The sequence below is a fragment of the Mustela putorius genome, unplaced genomic scaffold (genome assembly GCF_011764305.1).
Source record: "Mustela putorius furo isolate JIRA1106 unplaced genomic scaffold, ASM1176430v1.1 tig00003853_pilon_pilon_pilon, whole genome shotgun sequence".
Classification (NCBI taxonomy): domain Eukaryota; kingdom Metazoa; phylum Chordata; class Mammalia; order Carnivora; family Mustelidae; genus Mustela; species Mustela putorius.
In genome coordinates this window covers 86,156,609-86,169,794 of record NW_025422005.1, presented here as the reverse complement: position 1 = coordinate 86,169,794, position 13,186 = coordinate 86,156,609, and the positions used below count along the sequence as shown (strand labels likewise).

The 13,186-nt window shown below is 38.6% G+C and overlaps 1 non-coding gene across 1 annotated transcript; it reads left to right on the top strand.

Annotated features, from left to right (window-relative positions):
• The first annotated feature begins 510 nt into the window (after positions 1-510).
• Positions 511-641, top strand: LOC123387448. Its single transcript, XR_006601900.1, has one exon. It is a non-coding gene; the product is annotated as a small nucleolar RNA SNORA31 (small nucleolar RNA).
• Positions 642-13,186: the final 12,545 nt, after the last annotated feature.

Below are 13,186 nucleotides of genomic sequence, written 5' to 3'. Positions count from 1 at the left end.
CATCTGGAAGATCTGCATCAAGCATAATTTAAAATCTTCAGGCTCTATTCTCTCCTGGTGTAGAAGCATAACTCCCATTAGTGCTAATGAAAGCTATCTGTACATCTCGAGCAGTGTACCTCTCTTAAGTGTTTAAGAACCAAAATGTTTTATGTCCTGGGAGAGAAACAGCCTTAAAGAGAATCCGGATCCAATTTAACAAGGTTAAAATGCAAAGGGTGGATTCTTTTCTGGATGACAGTATTCCTTAAGACGTATGTCATGTTTCTGTCAAAAAAAAAAAAAAAAAAAAAAAGCCCAGCAGGGTTCTCACATACTCACTAGGGAAAAAAATGAATAAATAAAAATAAATAAATCCCAATTTGGAACATACACAAAGAATAAGAAATACTTCTATTGTAAAAAAGAAAGTTTGGAGTTTGGGATTGCTATTCTTGCCCCACCCCCTTTTTTTTTTTTTTTTTTTGAGAGGAGAGGTTTATGTATTTGCCTTAAGAGTACAATGCTTTCCTGTGTTCACTGACAGACCTTAAATAATACTCTGTGCTTCTTCTGGTTTGCAGTAGGAGGCAAAAGAAAAAAGTCTCTGCACTTTCTATCTGGTCTTTGTGGTGGCCCAGAATAAGTAGGGAAACATATTTGTCCCCCCACCCCCGCCAAAAAAAAAGAGAGAGAGAGAGAGGACATACTTGATCTGCAGAGCACCCCTTTGCCTAGGACCAGAAGCTCATCAATTCTTGAGCAGGCCCTACCCTCCTCTAGCTAGATTATTTGCAGGTTAGAAATATGTTTTATAAATTCATGACTAAAAGCATGTCATGTCCCACCTCCGCTGCACTCCACTGCTGTTGGATTCTGTATTTCTAGCCATCGGGCTGCTGGATTCCACAGAATATGCCCAAACCCCACGCCGAGCAGCCTGCAGCCATTTCCTTCCACACCACCACCAACCTTGGAGCTTCCTCCCGCAGGTTCTCCTGGACAGCTCGGGAGCTTGCTTGGCATACCAACACCTCTGAACTGTGGCAAGCGGTCTCAAGCCTCCCCCCACCCAACCACCACCCCCTTAATGAAACAAAGAGGATATGTGATGCTTCCTGAAAACACAGAAATAATCCTGAGGAAGATTAAAGGATTTCACCATATTGTGGAATCAAATGGCAGTTCAAAAAAACTGGGATCGTCTCCAAGTTTTGATGTGGGGAAAATTCTGGTTATCACAACATTATCACTGAGGCTGTACGTGGCACAAAACATTGATATAAAGCAACATCGCTGCTGATTAAACACTATTAGCATATTCAGTTGGAAACACAAATGTAAACACAGATTGCCAATGTTTGCATCATGTACCACTGCAATATTCATCCTCAGGCAGGGATGAAGAAGCGGAGACCCAGAGACGGAAGAAAAGCTAGGGTTCACCCTCAGAGAATGCATAAATGAATGCTTAAAGTAGCTGAGGAGCTCTTATTTATCTTATTTTTAAAAAATGGTTAAGTTCTCTTTTATTTTTTTCTTTACAGCCTGTAGCTATTATGTACTTGTGATCTTGCCAAGTGGAATGTGGCTGGGAGCATATGCTTAATAAAAGTGTGTGCGGGCACGCACGCACACACACTCACACACACACACACACACATTAAAGCAATACCACGGTTTCCTCTGAAACTGACAGATGTAAAGCACTTCGGGAATTGAGACACTCCTCTATTTTAACTCTCCACATTATGTTCAGGCACTTGGAGTCTGAGTATGTTAGAGCAAAGGGACATAAGGAAGCCTTATGCACAAGAGGAGGAAGAGCTGACAGACAGCCTGGAGCATTTACTTTTGTTTCTCCAGATTTTTAAAGTGTTTTCCCCCCAGTTTTGGATTTCATGCATTTTCGAGATGCCAGAAACTCAACTGAGGTTGTGCACAGTTGTTTCCTTCTGCACTGACTTCTACCAAGCTCGCAGTCGATGTAGAGCCTATCTCTACAACTATCCAGACGTTTGTAGCGTATTTCATGCCATTATGCCTGTCTTTCTTTCCCTCCCACGGATTCCTAATCTGTTGTTGTAAGCCGCTCCAAATTCTTCATGAATTAAGGGTGACTATAAACGAGTAATTTTCAAATATGCGTACATACTTATGAATAGACATAATAAGAAAGTATCAAAGTTATATTTATATTGGGCTGAAGGAGTTCTTAACCCTGTATCTGCAGGCATCAAAGATGGAGCCCTTGACAGGAAAAGTCTGAGATGCAAAAACCTGAATTCATATCCAAGTGTTTTAGCTTCCTAAGGGTATAATTGTATGATTTTCTTATAGTCACTTAACCTTTGTAGGCTTCTTTTTTTTTTCCAAATATTTTACTTATTTTTTTGACAGAGAGAGAGAGAGAGATCACAAGTAGGCAGAGAGGCAGGCAGAGAGAGGAGGAAGCTGGCTCCCTACTGAGCAGAGAGCCCGATGCGGGACTCGATCCCAAAACCCTGAGATCATGACCTGAGCTGAAGGCAGCAGCTTAACCCACTGAGGCACCCAAGTGCCCCCCTTTGTAAGCTTCTTAATTTGGAAAATGGTGTAGTTGCAATATGTAAGCAGTTTTTTCCTTTGTTTAGTAATAGGATCCTTCATTTCATGTAAAAACTTACCCAGAACCAACATTGAAAAGAACCCAAATTGAAATGATTGCAGTTGAAGCTGGGTGGAGTGTGGTGCTCCTTCTCTACAACGTTCTCTTTCACCTTCCATTTCACCTTCCTTGTCTCCACCACTTCCTACAGCACTTCTATGAAATCTCAAGAACACTATTGAAAACCAGTGAAATAAATCCTCTCCACAGACTCATTCAGATTGAAATTATTTTATTCCAGGTATGTTTAGAACAAGAGTCCAGTAGTCAAAACACTGAACATATACAGTATGGGTATCCACCAGTCAGAATGAACTCCAGCTGAAACCAACCAGTAACCTCTATCTCCTTGTACCAGGGGAAGATCAGTATTGACTTTGAGATTCATACTAAACATATCTAACCACTAATGATAACTGAAGATCACTTATAGGGTGAGTATCTGGCAATACTATTTAGCAGGGGTGTTGGGAGAAGACAATGGAATAATCACTACTGTGGACTCTGGGAAACACACGGAGGGTTTAGAAGGGAGGCAGTGGGGGGATGGGTGAGCCCAGTGATGGGTATTAAGGAGGGCACAGATTGCATGGAGCACTGGGTGTTATACACAATGAATCATGGAACACTACATCAAAAAACTAATGATATACTGTATGGTGACTAATGTAACACTGTAACACAGATGGAGGAAGAGCATAGAGACTCTGAGCACCAATCAGTGCTCCTCAAACATACACATCCCCCAAAAACAAATATCAACTTTTGGATCCAACACAGTCTCACTAAAAAAAAAAAAAAAAAAAAAAGAGCCAACCAAACAAAAACAAACCTTCTCCAAAGACAAACTTCATAGACACAAGAGACTCAAAGTTTTACCCAATCAGCATCAATACACCTAACTTCTCCATCTGAAACACCTGCATTCAGTTAGTTTCTGGCATTCAGATCTCTCTCAAGGGACTTAGGACAGCTGGTCATGTTCCGTTTCTGGATTTGGGTGCTGGTATGTTCAGTGTGTATAACTTCACTGAGCTATATTTTGATGATATGCACATTTTTCTCTATGAATTTATATATCAATGAAGTTTTGTTTTGTTTTGTTTTTTTAATCTTCCCAGCATCATAAAACAGGCAATTTCTCTAGAGGTAAATATGTGTATTGGTTTTCTATGGAAGAATGACAAAATTACCATAAATTTAGCAGCTTAAGACAACACACATTTACTGTCTCACAGCTTTCAGTGCTAGGAGTCCAGCATGGCTTAGCTGGGTCCTTTCATAAGGATCTCACAAGGATGTAATCAAGGTAATCTCACAAGGATGTAATCAAGCCCATGGGCTAGGCTACATCTTCGTCTGGAGGATTGAGTGAGGAAGAATTTACTTCAAGGCTCTCTCAGGTTGTTGGCAGAATTCATTTTCTTGTGCTTGTAGGACTGAAGGTCCATTTTTTACTGGCTATTGGCTGGCATTCCCCTCTAGTCCTACAGGTCACTTGTAGTTCCCTGCCATGTGGCCTTCTCCATAGGCAATCTACAACATGGCGGTTATTTCCTCAAGGCCAGCAGCCTCTGCTAAAATTGACTTGTATATAATGAAATGTAATCATGGGAAGTATCATTCCCTCATTTTTGCCATATTCTAGTGGGTAGAAGCAAGTTCTAGGCTCTGCCCACACCCAAGAAGAGGGGATCACTCCACACCATTTGCATTACGGTATGTCCATCCCAGTATCTAAAAATGCTCCCAACCTATGCTTACTTTTACCCAGAACAAAAATACAATTGTCTCCAAAGTAACCTCAACTCTCCAAAGCACAGGCAATGTTTTGGGCAGTTTGTGAACTTTGTGTTTTGGAACTACCTGGAATATCATATGACAGCTTTATAAACTTCCTACTCAAGAATTCAGTTTCACTGAGAATCACTCTGTTGCCTACATGATGCATAGGGAGTGCATAAGAAAGAGTCAGATATTGGTTATAAAGTCTTGACCTAAGAATTGGTGTCCAAGATGGAGAAAGAGATTTAGGAGTCACTGAGAAGAGAGAGTATGACATCTTAGGGTTCGTAAGGCATGCTGGAGTTACATTATCCCTGTTAACAGAGAACAAAAGGATCCTGGGATGAGGGGTGGGGAAGACAGATAATGGAACTAGAAGAAATGTGAGACCTAGCTGATATCAACTGATTGTACTCCAAAATCATATATAATATTCATGGGGTCCTATTTTATAACCAGAATTCACTGGGAGATAATTGGAGGATACTGTCCAAAACCCTATACCATGTCAACTGAGTATTGGCTGGCTTTGTTGATACATTATCTATCCACAATGAACAAGGATTGGGCTAAAGCAAAGCAGGACTTTGAAAAGTAACATGTCTTCACAGACCTGTACTGGATGTTTCAGTTGTTGACTACTTGTGAGTCGGTCCCTTTACACATGAGAGTACTTTAACATCTTGCCCAGTGATTATTTCCTTGACCTTGAGATTTGAGGCTAAGTAAGCTATGGTGAAAGCTCTAGCATGGAAGAGCTGGTGTTTGAATTTGATGGTTTTTTTTTTTTTTTTTTTTTTTTTTTTTTTTTTTTTTTTTTTTATAAACATATATTTTTATCCCCAGGGGTACAGGTCTGTGAATCACCAGGTTTACACACTTCACAGCACTCACCAAATCACATACCCTCCCCAATGTCCATAATCCCACCCCCTTCTCCCAAACCCCCTCCCCCCAGCAACCCTCAGTTTGTTTTGTGAGATTAAGAGTCACTTATGGTTTGTCTCCCTCCCAATCCCATCTTGTTTCATTTATTCTCCTACCCACTTAAGCCTCCATGTTGCATCTCATGTGTTAATTTGACTGGACCACAAGGAGCTTAGATATTTGGTTAAACATTCGTTCTGAGTGTATCTATAAGGGTGTTTCTGGATGAAATTACCATTTGAATCTTACACTCCGCAGTGTGGGCAGGCCTCATCCAATCTGTTGAGGTCTAAATAGAATAAAAGATGGCTCTCCTGAGTCTGGACTTCTCAGCCTCCATAATCATGTAAGCCAATTCCTTATAATAAATCTCTCTCTCTCCATATATATTCATACACATACATAGAGAATCCTGACTAAATACACTAAGGCTGTTTACAATTAAATTCTGGATCTTACAGCTAAACTGGTACCAGGAATTATAAAAAGGAAGTTTTGCTCTTTCATTCATTTGATTTCATATATCCAGGATGCTTGTCTTGAGATAATTCACATGAAAATGTTTAGTAAACTAAATGTCCTTCAAAAATACGATTCTAACAAAGAATAAAGGAATCTTTCTAATGAAGAAAATAACAACTAAAAATTAAAAATAGGTTTGCAATGACATAGATGGACCTAGAGGGTGTTATGCTAAACAAAATAAAAAGCTAATCAGAAAGAAAATTATCATATGATCTCACTGATATGTGGAATTTAAGAAACAAAACAGAGGATCATAGGGAAGAGAGGAAGAAATAAAACAAGATGAAATCATAGAGGCAGACAAACCATAAGAGACTCTTAATCATAAGAAAAAAAACTGAGGGCTGCTGGAGGGGAGAGGGGAGAGGGGTAGGGGATGGGGTAACTGGGTGATGGACAGTAAGGAGAGCATGTGAGGTAATGAGCACTGGGTATTATATAAGACTGATGAATCACTGACCTCTACCTCTCAAATCAATAATATAGTATATGTTAATTGAACTTAAATAAAAATAAATTAATTTTAAAAATTAAAAGTAGATAGCTTTTCTAATATGTAAGATGATTAATCAGTTACATAAAAACCTACTAAAATCAGTGTAACTATCTACACTGATCAATTAGCTAAAGAATGATGGACTCTCCATTTTTTTTAGACATATAAGCAAGACCTAAGTTGTAAGAAATGGGGAAGATGCCAAAAGCTAAAATTCTCAGCTAACTGTTCTTTGCATCTTTCCCAGGAAATGACAAAATTTGGGATGCCAAATTTGGTTCATTCATTCATGGCCAAGAAAATCATGAACAAACACCATGAAATCTCAGGATATCAATGATACTTGTTGTGGTGTTCTTAAAGACATGTTTATAATTCTTTGATACTCTTCCCTTTAAGAAGAGTAGCCCAGATTCTTTCTGCTTAAATGTTAGTTGGACTTAGGAACTTGCTTCTAGCAAACAAAATAGTAGAAGTAATCACTTCCAGAATCAGTTATTAAAAGCCTGTGTCTTCCATTCTGGGGCTCTTTTACTCTCTCACCGCTCAGCTGCCATGTTGTTGGAGCAAACCAAGGAAAAGAGACCCAAATAATAAAGGACTGAAGTCTTCTGACAACAACCCAGTGAATGAGTATGGGAGTGGATTCACCAGCCCCTTTAGATGACTGAACCCCAACTAACATCTTGACCGCAACTTCAGAAGTGTTCCAATGTCAGAATTTGCTAGCTCTGATCTCTGATCTCTGGCCTTCAGAAATTATGTGACATAATAAATGTTTGTTGTTTTAAGCTACTAAGTTTGAAAGTAATTTACATGCAGCAATAGATAACTAGTACATTAGTGTAATTTTACTCCTAGATTGGGTAAAATATCTCAGGCTTACTAAGTTTCCCATCACTTTTAAAATATCTTCTTTACCACAAATATCAAAATATTTAAAAATGAAGTCATATTTTTAGATTCTCATCTATTTTCAGTTTCTTTGAATGAGCAACATACTGAGGGCTGGGTGGAACAGGCTTAGGACTCCACATAACAAGCAGTAACACAATGGCTAATACTGAGATCTTCGTCAGTGCCCAATTCCTTGCTAATCATTCTTTTGTTATTTCATTTAATTCTCTCAACATGTATTGAGGTAGGTATTGGTATTTGCTTTATTTTTACATTGAGAAAACTGAGGCTCAGAGAGGGCATGTAGAGTTCCCAACAATACATAATTAATAAAAGAAATAGCCATTCTGAAACTAAAGTCTAATGCCAATTCACTTTTTCCCACTGTTCAGAGTAGGTTCTCTTTCTTTCTTTTTCTTTCTTTCTTTCTTTCTTTCTTTCTTTCTTTCTTTCTTTCAAGAGACCATGAGTGCATCAAGCAGGGTGGGAAGAAGCAGAGGGAGAGAGAAAATCCTGAGCCCAAATCAAGAACTGGACGCTTAACCAACCAAGCCACCTACGCACCCCAGGTTATTTCTTATAACAGTTATCTCCTGCCATCAGACACTGGATAAAAGGTTTTGCCTCTTCACTCCATTGGTCTGAGAGTATCTCCAGGCCTCACTTCTAAAACTGCCTTATTTTCTGGACAGTTTCGTGGCAAATGTTTTGATTTAGAGTGAATTCTTGTTTTTTAGATTTTATTTTTCGTCCTAGATAGCGTGTTAAGCCTGTCTCTTCCCAGAATGAGGGCTTTAAGCTCCCATGGTCTCATGCCTCCAAACAGAAGAAGCCACCTCTCCCAATATTGCAGCCCACTCAGAGCCCTTGGCTCCCTGTTTGCCTGGCAAGAAAATTTAGGTATATATGAAAGTAGGAGTCTTATGCCAAAAGTTACAGGGGATCAGGGTATTAATAGTAAGGAACAGATTACTTCAAATATTCAAATCTAGCCACTTAGTAGATTTAATCTGTAGCCAACAGGAAAGTATATGAGATCCATCAAGTTTCCTAAATTCTGAAGTTAATTGAACTTGATTTCTCATATTATTTTTATGATGTTACCAATGATTTCATATTAAAATGGTTTAAACTGGAAGAGACTAGGAAAATATCTGCAAGAAAAGCTTACGTATTAAGCAAAATAGGTTAGTTGGAGTGAAATAAGAATTTCTGAATTCTCTCATTTAATATCTCTTTCAAGTATCTTTTTTTTAATTAAAAAGAAAATACAGGAAGTCTACGAGATGATCCTGGAGGATTTTGTGCCAGAAAATAAGGCAGTGCATTAAACAATAATGGGATATGTCAAAGGGACATAAGAGCCAACTGAAAGAGTTCCCAATGACCAAAGCTGAAACAATATGAGCAACAGAATAAATTTAGTAATGGATGATAACCCAAAGTATCAAATAAATATCCATGAGTCATCCTGACATAAATAAATGATTAATCTGAAAAATAAATAAATGAGAGAGAAGAGACAGGAGAATTCCAAATAATTTATGTAGAAATTCCTTAAGGAGATGGAATGTAAGTCATCATTCTTTTAGACTTCCTTCCAAAAAGTACAGTATAGAAAGATGAGGGAGAGTAACTTAAAAATAGAGAAATCTGACAAACACAGGTCTCTCAGTCAGTGATAAAAATAGTGCTTTACTTTATGGTCTTCATCCAAAGCATTCATAATCTTAGTCTAATCATGAGAAAAACACCAGACAGATGCCTATTGAAGGACGTTCTAGAAGATACCTGACAAGACCTCCTCAAAGCTGTCAAGATCATCAAATACAAGGAAAGTCTAAGAAGCTGTCACAATCAAGCCAAGACTCTGGGGGTATGATGACAAGGTGCAATGTGGTACCCTGGATGGGGTGCTGAAACAGAAAAAATACAATAGGTTAAAATCTGAGGAAATCTGAATAAAGCATGGGCTTCAGTTAATAATAATGTCTAATAAGAGAAACTGGGTGTGAGATAAAGAGAACTCTCTGTACTAGTCTCACCCTTCCTAGATAAATATAAAATGGTTTTAAAATGAGAAGTTTATCTAAAAATGTTTCTTCAAGTTAAAAAATAAAAGAAAGTAGGGGTGCCTGAGTGGCTCAGTTGGTTCAGTGTTTGATTCTTGGTTTTGGCTCAGGTCAGGATCTCGGGGCGTGAGATGGAGCCATGAGTCAGGCTCTCTGCTGGATGTGGAGCCTGCTTGGGATTCTCTCCCTTCTTCTTCCTCTGCTCCTCACCAACCACCCCCCATCTTTCTCCCTCTCAAAAAAACAAAAAATAAATAAATAAAATAAATTTTAAAAAAAGAAAACAGTCATATGGAACATTTACTTAATTTACATGACTTCAAATATACATGCTCAGCAAAGATAAAAAGGGAGGAGTGTGGTAAAGAGCGGAAATACAGTAGTCAAATATTTTGAAGTGTTAATGTGCACATGCCTCCTGAAGCATCTTCCCCCTTCCCCATTCTGCTTCCCAGCTTTGACAGCTAGTCTTGAGTGACTCATGCATAATCAGAAACATCCAACTAATAAACACTACTGCTACTCTGAGACGAAAGGAGTCAGATGCCTTCTCCCAAATTAAATCTTTCCCTGTCTGAGGAAAAAAAGTTGGCCACAGAAGGGAAAAACCCATTACTCTAAAGGAAAGCAAAAGATCAAACAACTGCTGGAGGGGAAACCTCTGTTCACACTCAACAATGGCAGCTGCTTGGAAGCTGAGTCACCCATGAAAGACCTCAGTCACAAGGAGATCTTCGCTCCATCAAGCATCTAATTTGGAAAATGTCAAGACACTGCCCCAATTCTTCTCCCATGAGGACAATGCCCTACCTCAGAATATTCATAAACCTTCTTCTCAAAACAAAAAGTAGGGAACTTAGTCACCTTGAGGGCCTAACATGAAGAGAAGTCCTTATCTTTGATAAAGGTGTGACTAAACAAAAATGGTTTGATATTAGCCTTTGTTTTAGAATAGAAGGGGTACATATTATATCTGACACCAAAACAATCATAAAGTTGTAGTGTTGATTAGTAACCCTTCAAAAGGACCACCAGGACAAAGACAATCAAACAAAGCTAAGTTTATTAGGCTTTCTACCATAAGGTAGAAAGATAGAATTGATAGAATATTAGTGATGTATCATAAGGGGGAAGTCATAGGAGGATATTTATAGGGATTTAGAGCCTGAGCTGGTGATTTTTGTTTATTTAAATTTAAATTTAAATTTTATTTAAATTTAATTAATTAACATATAATGTATTATTGGTTTCTGAGGTACAGGTCTGTGATTCATCAGTCTTATATAACCCCAGTGCTCATGTGCCCCCAGGGCACATGCTTATGTCATGTGCCCTCCTTAATGTCCATCACCCAGTTACCCCATCCCCCCTCCAGCAACCCTCAGTTTGTTTCCTATGATTAAGAGTCTTCTATGGTTTTTCTTCCTCTCTCATTTTGTCTTGTTTTATTTTTTTTTTCTCTCTTCCCCTATGATCTTCTGTTTTGTTTCTTAAATTCCACATATCAGTAAGATCATATGATAACTGTCTTTCTCTGATTGACATACTTCACTTAGCATAATAACCTCTGGTTCCATCCATGTCATTGCAAATGACAAAATTTGGGGGGGCCAGAAGGTTTGATGGCTAAATAATAATAATAATATATATATATATATATATATATATATATATATATATATATTTCACAACTTCTGTATCCATTATCCATTCATCTATTCATCTGTCAATGGACATTTGGGCTCTTTCTATAGCTTGGCTATTGTGGACATTGCTGCTATAAACATTGGGGTGCAGGTCCCTCTTTGTATCTTTGGGGTAAATACCAGTAGTACAATTGCTGGGTCATAGGGTATGAGCTGGTGATTTTCAGGAAAGGCAAGGAACTGTTGGTAGTAGAGAGACATAATGATATTTATTACATAACAGTTTCAGAGGGATGGGCAGAAGGAGGTGAGGGTCTTAACAAGAATCATGATAAACTAGGACACCTGGGTGGCTCAGTTGGTTAAGCAGCTGCCTTCGGCTCAGGTCATGATCCCAGCGTCCTGGGATCGAGTCCCACATTGGGCTCCTTGCTCGGCAGGGAGCCTGCTTCTCCCTCAGCCTCTGCCTGCCATTCTGTCTGCCTGTGCTCTCTCTCTCTCTCTCTCTGACAAATCAATAAAATCTTAAAAAAAAAAAAAGAATCATGATAAACTGCTAGCTTTGATAAGTTAGCTATTACAGTTGGGTCAGAGTTTTAATTTTCAGGGACTAAGTATTTCTTGAACCAAGTAGTTAAGTTACTTTTACTTATTCTCAGTTTTATGTGAGGTAGGAACAGAAAAAAATCCCCAGTCCTACTATGGTCTAATACATGGTCAAGTGTCCTCAGTCACAGTCTAAGTTAATACAGAAACAGGACATGAATTGGCTTCAATTCTCATGTTCTGGGTTTCATGAAGTGATCTCAACAATCCCTAACTCCTGGTATTCACCTTTATGATCCCTTCTCCTTGAGTGTGGGCATGATATATGACTTTCCATTAATCAAATGAATATGCAAAGGCAATGGGACATATGTAATTATGTTACCTAAGATTATAACATCCCTCTTATTAGATCTTCTTCCTTACTGGCTCTTAGGAAGTGGGCCACCATGTTAAGGAGCCTACCTGGCAAGGACCTGAGACAGTAAACTCCAGATGACAGGCAGCAAAAACTGAGGACCTCAATTCAACTACTCACCAGGAACTGAATTCTTTCAACAATCATGTATGCTTAGAAATGGATGCTTCAGGGCACCTGGGTGGCTCAGTGGGTTAAAGCCTCTGCCTTCGGCTCAGGTCATGATCCCAGGGTTCTGGGATCAAGCCCCATATCGGGCTCTCTGCTCAGCAGGGACCCTGCTTCCTCCTCTCTCTGCCTGCCTCTCCACCTACTTGTGATCTCTGTCTGTCAAATAAATAAATAAAATCTTTAAAAAAAAAAAAAAGAAAGAAAAAGAAATGGATCCTTCAACAGTCAAGCCTCATGTGAAATGGCAGCCCTAATTGAAACATTGGTTACAATGTTGTGAAAACCTGAAGTACTAAGGACCCAACTAAGCCAATCCTAAATTCCTTACCCACAAAAACTGTGAGGTAATAAATGTATTGGCTTAAGCCACTAAGGTAATATTGTTGGTGGTAATATTTTTACATAACAATAGAGTGCCTTAGATCATTCTTCTTCCTAAGATGAAGGGTAGAACATTATCATCTAAACACATGATTAATCCACTGTTGGATTAATCCACTGTGCACTGTGGATTATCTAAACTCATGATTAATCCACAGTGGATTAATCCACTGTGCACTGTTTGATGATGTGTTTGGGTTGTGTAGAGCTTCTGATGGTAGACATTCCAACACTAATAAGTCAAATTTTCTTATTATTTTGCTGGAAAGTTCATTAATTGGGTCATTGGCTGAGACATTGACTTCTCCACAGCACTCAAGGCTCTGAAAACCATACATCTGTGCATCAAAAACACAAATACAAGCTGAAAGATAGTAATCAGAATTTGTAATTCACTCATAGAACAAGAGTCAAGACTGCTCAAATTAAACCAAGAGAAAGATCCCATCCCCAAACCAAAGAGTCTGCAAAACTAAATATGGGGGTAAAAGCCAAATTACTGAATGTCATCATTTCTTTGTTTCCTGGATATTTTTAGTAATAGTTGTTGGGTCCGTTATCAAAGAAACAAGACTGAGACAAAGTAAAAGTTATACAAAGCCTTATTCTGTGCCAAGCATCAGAAGTTAGACTGACCGGCTATGGGAACGAGGCTGAGACAAAGTGAAAGTTATGTAAAGCTTTATTCTATGCCAA